Raw genomic sequence first — 9,868 nt, 5'->3', positions numbered from 1 at the left:
GGGACACCTCTGGGATGATGACAGGAGAAAAAATGCTGGATTCAATGAAAGCTGAGACCATAGGAGGAGAAGGTGAATGGCAACACCACACATAGTCATAACACTCAGACACGGGCTTCACTGTCACTACCCCTGTGTTTTCCATCATTTATATCCAGGGGTGAAAGTAACTTACAGGACTTACCGGTACTGCCGGAGTCCCGAGGGGGCGTGGCCTCATCCAGAAGGGGCGTGGCCTCATCTGGGAGGGGGCGTGGCCTCAAGATTTAAAGGCCCTGGAGTACCAGCTGTGGCTGGGAGACCAAGGGCCTTTACATGAACCAGGGCCTCCCAGCTGCATAGGTAGCCCTTTAAATTCTGGCCCCAGCCCAGCCACCAGAGCCGCGCCGGGATTCAAAGGGCTCTGGGCTGACCGCAGCCGCAGCAGCCCAGAGCCCTTTAAATCCGGCCCCAGCCTGGCCGCCGGAGCCGCGGGTGGGGGTTTAAAGGGCTCTGGGCTGCCAGCTGTGGCGGGAGCCTAGAGCCCTTTCAATCCCCACAGCAAAGCCGGTGCAGTCCGGCACGGCGTATTGGCTCTGCCGCTATGCCGCACCAGCTTGTACCAGCTTACTTTCACCTCTGTTTCTATCCTAAGGAACACACCCTCCTCCCCACGCACTGTCACACACAACCTTCTCCCCTTGAGCCCCATCCAACCCTCCCCCACACACGCCACGGGACACAGCCTCTCGGTGACTCACCCCGATGGGGGCTTGTCTCTGCATCTCCCCAACAGGGGAGCACGGAGCCGAAAGGGCCACAGGAGACCAGTGGAGCTAGGCCGGGATAGAACAGACTTCCTCCCTTTCCTTCCTCCCTGAGTCCCGTTAATCTCACCCATCAGATGCTCCAGCACCAGGTGGGCTCAAAGCACCAACCTTCCCTGAGCAACGGAAGGGGGAACCAGCTCTTTCACATGGAAGGAGGCTCCCCACTCTGCTGCTGCCATTCTGCAGCCTTTCATATGGATTTGTATTAGCTAATGCAACCCCCCCACTCCTCTAATCCAGCCATGAAACATGGAGACAAGCTCCTGAAAGCAGGGCCCAGTGGTGCAATGGGTTAGTGCCCAGGACTTACAGAGCAGTGCTGAGTGGAGTGATGCTGAGGTTGTGAGTTCAAACCTCACCTGCAGCCCTAGTTTCCTTTAAGCAAATGGCTTCTGCCAATCAGTTTGCCCTGCAGAAAATACAATTCCTGCTCAGAAGACACTGAGGTCCCCTTGCTTTACAGAGAGCAGGGCAGATTCCACAGATCTACCAGGCTCTGCCTCCACCAGCTGCCTGTGTCAGGAGGGGTCAGGCAGAGCCCAGAGCACTGCCCCTGACTCCTCTCAGTCTTTGCTCCCAAACCACCTGTGTGCTCACCCACTTCGCTGTGAGACTCAAACCCTGCCTGGCTTGCTGTATGCTGGTGTGGTTTTCATCTGTCACGTTGATGTGCATGTGGGTCCTGTGTGATTTTGGTGGATGTCTTGCATAGTTCTGTGTGCATGGATGTGTGTATGATTTTTGCATTAATATTGTTTTTGCTTTGTATTCTTTTGATATGTGGGTTTTGTGTTTCCTGTTGTGGGCTTTTGCTGTATTTTTGGTGTGGATTTGTTCTTTCTATATTTTGTGAGGTTTTCCTTTTTGTGTATATGGCTCTGTGTGCTGTGTGGGTTTGGTTTTTATGTCTGTGTGGGCCTGTGCAGTGTGTGATTTTCTCATTCTCTGTGTGCGTGTTTGTCTCTCTGTTTGTATCTTCATGTGTAAATTCACTGGAACTTTTCAAAATCTGCACAGCTTTGCCAATTTTCACCAGGAATTTTTCTCCATTAACAAATTCTCACTTGTTCCCTACCCGTTGGTTGTTCCCTACCTGTTGGTGACCATTGCCCCAGGGGCCTGTCAGTCTCAGGGTCCTGATTTCCCATTGGCCCTTCCCCCTTCTATTGGGACTGGGAACTAGCCAACCAAACCCCACTAAGTTTTAGTAAAGGGCCAACAGTCCCTTACACAAGCCAGCCCTGTGAGAGTCTCCAATGTCCCAAGAGACCAATACAAGCTGGTCCCATGGTGTAAAGGGCAGCACTCAGGACTCTGAATCCTGCAATCTGAGTTCAAATCTCAGTGGGACCTTGTGTTAGCTGGTGGTAAAGATCTGGTGCTCAAAGTGCTTTCCTGTCTCCAGCTATACAAAAGTGGGTCATTTCCCTCCTGCTGGTTAACTCCTTTCCCCACCAGAGCCAGGTCTTTGGTGGGGTTTAGAAGTGGCTCTAGTGGTTGGGATTCTCACTGCTTCACCTGATGCCCACAAGTCTGGTGCTTGTAGCCACACTTTTCCTCTTGCTCACATGGCACTTGAAGAAAGCAGTGCCAGGGCCAGGCTTGATAGGCAGGAGGGAGGCAGAGTCCCAGGCTGGAGCCCAGCACACCTCTCCTCCTCTGGGCACCTGGAGCAGAGGCGGCTGGTGCTGACAGCTCCGAGGGAAGGCTTATAAGCCACAGAGCGACTGAGGGCGGGGCTAGACGAGGGCAGGACCATGCCTATGTGTGGCCAGCAGACAGGCAACAAGACTCCCGGCCAGCCTGCTCCCTGCCATGCCAAACCCCACTGAAGGCCACCCGCAGACCACCATGCGGGGTGGCTGCTGATGCTCTGTGTCCAACATCAGTAGACGGTAGGAAAGCAGGGCCAGCCCCCCTGGTGGGGCCTCTTACCGTTCCCATACCCCATGCTCACTTTTGCAGTGGGGCAGGAGATGTTATCCCAAGAGGCTTTTCTCCAGCTGGTGAGAAGCAGAGAAACATCCAGGCTCCCAAGGCGCTATGTAGCAACCCCTCAAGCACAGGGACAGAGGGAAACTGCTCCACACGCTAGCCCGGCAGCCGTCCATTTCCTTTGGGAATTCAGGAATAGCAAAGGCTAGACTGGAAGCACCTGGGGCTCATGCCCCAGCCTTTGTGACATCCAACCCCAACTCCTTCCCGGGCTCTAGCTGAAGGCAGAGCATTGGCCTAAGCGGCCAAGAAGAGGTTCCAGATTTGAAAGGAGCAGGACTTTCAGCATGAAGGTAAAACTGCATCAACACAACCACAAAGGGACTTGACCCCTCAAGTTCTTGATTCAAAGTCAGGCACCTTATCCATTAAGCCATGCGGGCGCCTACTTCATGCACTTCTTGGAAAAGGTGGACACTGTGGGTACGTCTACACTACGGGACTATTCCGAATTTGCATAAACCGGTTTTGTAAAACAGATTTTATAAAATCGAGTGCGCGCGGCCACACTAAACACATTAAATCGGTGGTGTGCGTCCATGGTCCGAGGCTAGCGTCGATTTCTGGAGCGTTGCACTGTGGGTAGCTATCCCGTAGCTATCCCATAGTTCCCACAGCCTCCCCCGCCCCTTGGCATTTCCGGGTTGAGATCCCAGTGCCTGATGGGGCAAAAATCATTTTCGCGGGTGGTTCTGGGTACAGCCTCATCCCTCCCTCCCTCCCTGACAGCGGCAGACAACCGTTTTGCGCCTTTTTTGCTTGGTGAACCGTGCAGACGCCATAGCACAGCAAGCATGGACCCTGCTCAGCTCCATACCGCAATCGTGGATGTTTTAAACACCTCGCGCACTCTCGTGCAGTATATGCTGAACCAGGACCTTCGAACCGAGGCGAGTAAGAGGCGGATACGGCAGCGCGGCGATGACAGTGATGAGGACGTGGACACAGAATTATCTCAAACCGCGGGCCCCGGCGCTTTGGAGATCCTGATGGTAATGGGGCAGATTCTATCCATTGAACGCCGATTTTGGGCCCGGAAACAAGCACTGACTGGTGGGACCGCATTGTGTTGCAGGTGTGGGACGATTCCCAGTGGCTGCGAAACTTTCGCATGCATAAGGGCACTTTCATGGAACTTTGTGACTTGCTTGCCCCTGCCCTGAAACGCCATAATACCAAGATGAGAGCAGCCCTCACAGTAGAGAAGCGAGTGGCGATAGCCCTGTGGAAGCTTGCAACGCCAGACAGCTACCGGTCAGTCGGGAATCAATTTGGAGTTGGAAAATCTACTGTGGGGGCTGCTGTGATGCAAGTAGCCAAAGCAATCACTAAGCTGCTGCTACGAAAGGTTGTGACTTGGGAAACGTGCAGGCCATAGTGGATGGCTTTGCTGCAATGGGATTCCCTAACTGTGGGGGGGCGATAGATGGAACCCATATCCCTATCTTGGCACCGCAGCACCAGGGCACCCAGTACGTAAACCGGAAGGGGTACTTTTCAATGGTGCTGCAAGCACTGGTGGATCACAAGGACGTTTCACAAACATCCACGCTGGATGGCCAGGAGGGTTCATGACGCCGCGTATTCAGAAGCACTACTCTGTTTAAACGGCTGCAGCAAGGGACTTACTTCCCAGACCAGAAAATAACAGTTGGGGATGTTGAAATGCCTGTCGTTATCCTGGGGACCCAGCCTACCCTTGATGCCATGGCTCATGAAGCCATACACAGGCAGCCTGGACAGTGGTCAGGATCTGTTCAATTACAGGCTGAGCAAGTGCAGAATGGTGGTGGAATGTGCATTTGGCCGTTTAAAGGCGCTCGCTGGCGCACATTACTGACTCGCTCAGACCTCAGCCAAACCAATGTCCCCTATGTTATTGCTGCTTGCTGTATTCTCCACAATCTCTGTGAGAGTAAGGGGGAGACCTTTATGGCGGGGTGGGAGGCTGAGGCAAATCACCTGGCCGCTGATTACGCGCAGCCAGACACCAGGGAGATTAGAAGAGCACACCAGGAAGTGCGCATCAGAGAAGCTTTGGAAACGAGCTTCATCAATGGCCAGGGTACAGTGTGACTGCTGTGTTTGTTGATGAACACCCAACCCCCTTGATTGACTCAGTCCCTGTAAGCAACTCCCCCTCCCCCTTCGAGTACAGCTTACTTATGCAAATAAAGTCACTCTCATTTAAAAAGCATGAATTCTTTATTGATTCATTATAAAAAGAGGGAGAGAAGTAAGGGTGTGCTTTGGGAGGAGGAAAGGAGGGATGGAGAAGGCCATTAAAAAAAAATTCAGAGTAACGGCATCCTTCTGGTTGGGCTGTCCACGGGGTGGAGTGGCGGGTGCACGGAGCCTCCCACGCTGCCTTACACGTCTGGGTGAGGAGGCTAAGGAACATGGTGAGGGGGAGGGTGGTTATACAGGGCTGCAGCGGCACTCTGTGATCCTGCTGCCGTTCCTGAAGCTCCACAAGACGCCGGAGCATGTCAGTTTGATCACGCAGCAGCCCCAGAGTTGCATCCCGCCACCGCTGATCTTCCTGCCGCCACCGCTGATTTTCCTGCCGGTCTTCCTGCCGCCACCTCTCATCTCGGTTGTCCCTCCTGTCCTCACGTTCATCCCTCCTGTCCTCACGTTCACTGGCCTCTTTCCTGCAATTTGAAACCACGTCCTTCCACTCATTCAGATGAGCTCTTTCATTGCGTGTAACTTCCATAATATCCGAGAACATCTCATCTCGCGTCTTCTTTTTCCTCCGCCTTATCTGTGCTAGCCTTTGGGATGGAGGAGGGACGCTTGAAAACTTGCAGCTGCATGAGGGAGATAAATATTTAGAAAGATACATTTTACAGAACAATGGTTATACTGTTTCACAGTGAACATCACTATTCACCTAGCACATGTGATTTCCCTACAAGGTCGCATTTTTCATCTTAATAGTGACCGCTTGCAGCTCTGGGTTTACAGATCTCACAGACACATCAGGTCCAGGCATCAGAATTCAGCTTGCATGCGGCCATGGTAAGCCACTGTCTCAGTGATTTACCCTCCCCCAACGCATGGCTAATACCACGCTAGCTCCCTGCTAATCAACAACCTTCCTCCCCACCCACCGGTGACCAAACAGAAAAGATCATCGGCATTTCACTCCTCCTCCCCGCTTCGCTACGTGCAGGAAAGTGTTTTTTAAGCTGCTGCATTCCACGAAACCAGTAGAAAATGGCCACCCCTTACTTAAATTCCTGATTTTTAACCAGGTTATCCTGAACGATATCACTTTGCTGAGGATAACAGAACAAGATAAAGAGCGGATGCTTCTTGAATGCCAGCAGTCCCCGGGACCATACGCTGCGATGCTTTGCCACGCAATGATACCTGATTACTTGCTACATGCATGGCATGGTAAAGTGTCCTACCATGGTGGGCGGAACAAGGATGCCTTGCCCAGAAACCTTCTGCAAAGGCTTCTGGAGTACCTACAGGAGCGCTTCATCGAGATGTCCCTGGAGGATTTCCTCTCAATCCCCGGACATGTTAACAAACTTTTCTAAGTAACTATACTGTCTGCGAATGCATCCCAAGTCCTCTGGGCAAATCAATCATTAAAAAAGGCTTGCTTAAAAAACACTGTTTGCTATTTGCAAAGGTACACTCACCAGAGCTCCCTTCCAGGGCGTCATTCTCTGGAATAGTTGATTGTGAGGGCTGGGAGCAGGGTAATTCCGTCAGAGTGATAAAAAGCTCCTGGCTGCTGGGGTTCACGGAGTGCTGTGTGCTCTCTGCGAGGTCTTCCTCTTCTTCTTCCTCTTCATCTTCCCCATCTGCATAATCCTCAGACATGGCAGAGATTACAACCCCCACCTCGGAATCCACGGTCAGGGGTGGGGTACTTGTGGCGCAGCCCCCTAAAATTGCATGCAGCTCATCATAGAAGCGGCATGTTTTTCGACCTGCCCCGGACCTTCCGTTTGCTTCTTTGGTTTTCTGGTAGGCTTGTCTGAGCTCCTTAACTTTCACTCTGCACTGCACGGAGTCCCTGCTGTGGCCTTTAGCCGTCATAGCCTTAGAAATTCTTTCAAATACTTTTTCATTTCGTCTTTTGGAACGCAGTTCTGTTAGCACTGAATCATCTCCCCATATAGCGATCAGATCCAGTACCTCCCGAGCGGTCCATGCTGGGGCTCTATTTCGCTGCTCAGGAGACTGCATTGTTAACTGTGCTGATGAGCTGTGCGTGGTCACCTGTGATGATGAGCTCTCCACGCTGTCGAAGCAGGAAATGAATTTCAAAAGTTCGCGGGCTTTTCCTGTCTACCTGGCCAGTGCATCCGAGTTGAGAATGCTGTCCAGAGCGGTCAGTGGTGCACTGTGGGATAGCTCCCGGAGGCCAATACCGTCGATTGCGGCCACACTAACCCTATTCCGATATGTTAATACCGATATTAGCGCTACTCCTCTCGTCGGGCAGGAGTACAGAAACCGATTTAAAGAGCCATTAAAATCGATATAAGGTGCCTCCTAGTGTGGACGGTTGTGGCGTTAAATCAGTTTTACGCTCGTAAAACCGATTTAAACGCCTAGTGTAGACCAGGCCTGTGTTTCTTGGGTCACCTATTGAGGGGGGGCGAGACTCTCTGGCACAAGAAGTCGAGTTCCCAGTGAGATGTGAGACTTAATTATACGGGGCCAGGTGCAGGGCTTTGACAGGGAGGCTCAGGCATGGGGGATTGGGGTGCAGCGGACGGACCGGCTGTCTAGCTGTGGAGATTTAGTCGCACTGAGGCACAGGAGGGAGGAGGAGGAGGAATCCTGCTGACAGGCAGTGGCTGTGCAGAAAGAGGAGGAGTTCTGGGGACTTTCTTTGCCTCTTTTGCCTGCCTGCTCACTCCTGTGGTGAACGGTGAAGATGCTCTTAACAAGCCCAGGTTGCTCAGTTGGTAGAGCATCAGGCTTTTAATCTGAGGGGCCAGGGTTCAAGCCCCTGTCTGCGTGCTCAGCTTTTAAGTTGCCTTGTGTTCCAGGAGCCAAATTCTGTTTACAGCCACATGCGGATTCCCAGAAGCTGTGGCCATTTCCTGGAAAGGCTCCTTCCTTAGCGATCAGGAGAGAGGTCACATCCACAGGAGCAGGTGTAGAAAGCACAGTCTCTGGCTGCCAGGAAGCGGTGTGCCAACATAGTGTTCTCTACAATGGCGTTTAGATCGGGATAATTTACGTGGCTCAGCACCCCCAGTTCCAGCACCTCTGCCCAGGCAGCTCCCCCAGCCTGACACACACACACAGCCCCTGCATCCTCCTCAGCCCAGAGGTGAGCCCCCCAGCTGAGTGGGGAATCAGAACCCCCCGAAATTACCCTGGGACCAGCATGATCTGCCTCCGCCCTGCCCTGCTCTGCATGTATTCGGAGTGAGTCGGTTTCCTGTCCTGCCATGTGTCTCTTCTCCTCCCCAGTTCCTTCCAAACCACCCCATTTCCCTGCACCCCGGGCTGGGTCTCTGCCAACCCCTTCTCCCCTCCTGCCCCCAATATCTCCCTGCCCCTACAGGTCTATAGGGCTGGATCCCTCCTCCCCTTCTCCCCTCAGTTCCTGCCTCTGGGGGTCTATGGAGATGGGTCTCTCCCCGCCATCCCCTCTCCTGCCCCCATATCCCGCTGCCCCTATGGGTCTATGGGGCTGGGTCTCTCCTCATCCCCTTCCCCAATATCTCCCTGCCCCAGGCTGTGACGTGCTATGACGTGTGCTGGGGCTGTGCCGTGTGCTGGGGCCAGGGCCGGCCCAGGGTTTTTGCCGCCTGCCGGCAGGAAAAAAATCTGTGATCACAATCGGCGGCAGCTCCACTGCACCACTTTCTTCTTCAGCAGCACCAGTGGCAGGTCCTTCCTCCAAGAGGGACCGAGGGACCCGCTGCCGAATTGCTGCCAAAGACTCCGACATGCCGCCCCTTCCCCTGGGCTGCCCCAAGCACCTGCTTGCTGAGCTGGTGCCTGGAGCCGGCCCTGGCTGGGGCTGTGACGTGCTGGGACCTGCTCACTCCCCGAGGGCAACTCACTCACTTGAAACCAGCAGGACAGAAGGTGTCATGTGTCCATGGGCGGGGCTATGCAGATGAGCAGTGTCTGGCGGCAGTAGGGAGAGCAGCGAGATGAACCGAAGGAGCCCGGCGGAGAAAATTCTCTGCGTGTGGACAGAATCCCACCAGTTTTCTCTGTGTTGGGGGTGGGGGGCAGATTTCTTGATATCACAGCCCCTGGGGGAGGGGTTTGAATCATAAGTCCAAAGTGGGAGAACAACTCCCCCCACTTGTGCTCAGTCTCCACTAGGGGGCTGGGCTGGGATCACTAGGGAGGGAAGCACAGGGAAAAACAGTTTCCCTATGGAACCCAGGAGTCCTGGATCCCAGTTCACTCCACCCCCAGAGCCAGGGATAGAACCCAGGGGTCCTGGTGCCCAGCCCCCTCCCTGCTCTGACCACTCAACCCCACTGCCCTCCCAGGGTGGTGCAGGGGTCACTGGGTCTGTGTCTCAGCTCAGCTAAGGGCCTTGACTGATTTTCCCAAAGTGCTTCCTTCTGAATCCATCCGACGAAGTGGGGATTCACCCACGAAAGCTCATGCTCCCACACGGCTGTTATTCTATGAGGAGCCACAGGACTCTTTGCTGCTTTTACAGATCCGGCACATCTGCCCCCCCTGCCCAGTCACTGCCCACCCCGTGTGGGGCACCAGCACTGTGCCGGGTCGTGATGGGAAATTGTCCAAGCTGGCCCAGGAGAGACGTGTGTGTCCCTGCTGCCCCTGCTGGTGGGGCTGAGCCCTACTCTGTGTGTGTGTGCATCTGTGACACTGTTTGTATCAGTGTGTTGCTGGGCTAACCACTAGGAAATGGCTTTGCAGGATTTTGTATTCTGCAGCAAGTCACACACACACACACACATACACACACTCTGACGCACAAAGAGACTCACACAATCGCAAGAACACTCAGACACCACACACCCAGAGGGACATGCTAGCCCAACCCCCAAAGAGAGCAACAATCACCGCCCCAGCCACACTCACAA

The 9,868-nt window shown here is 53.8% G+C and overlaps 1 non-coding gene across 1 annotated transcript; it reads left to right on the top strand.

Moving 5' to 3' along the window:
- Positions 1–2,090: 2,090 nt before the first annotated feature.
- Positions 2,091–2,162, top strand: TRNAQ-CUG. Its single transcript has one exon. It is a non-coding gene; the product is annotated as a tRNA-Gln (tRNA).
- Positions 2,163–9,868: the final 7,706 nt, after the last annotated feature.

The sequence above is a fragment of the Mauremys reevesii genome, linkage group 17, assembly GCF_016161935.1.
Source record: "Mauremys reevesii isolate NIE-2019 linkage group 17, ASM1616193v1, whole genome shotgun sequence".
NCBI classification, from domain to species: Eukaryota; Metazoa; Chordata; order Testudines; family Geoemydidae; genus Mauremys; species Mauremys reevesii.
Note: the sequence above shows the minus strand (reverse complement) of the source record. Positions and strands in the feature narration are given on the sequence as shown.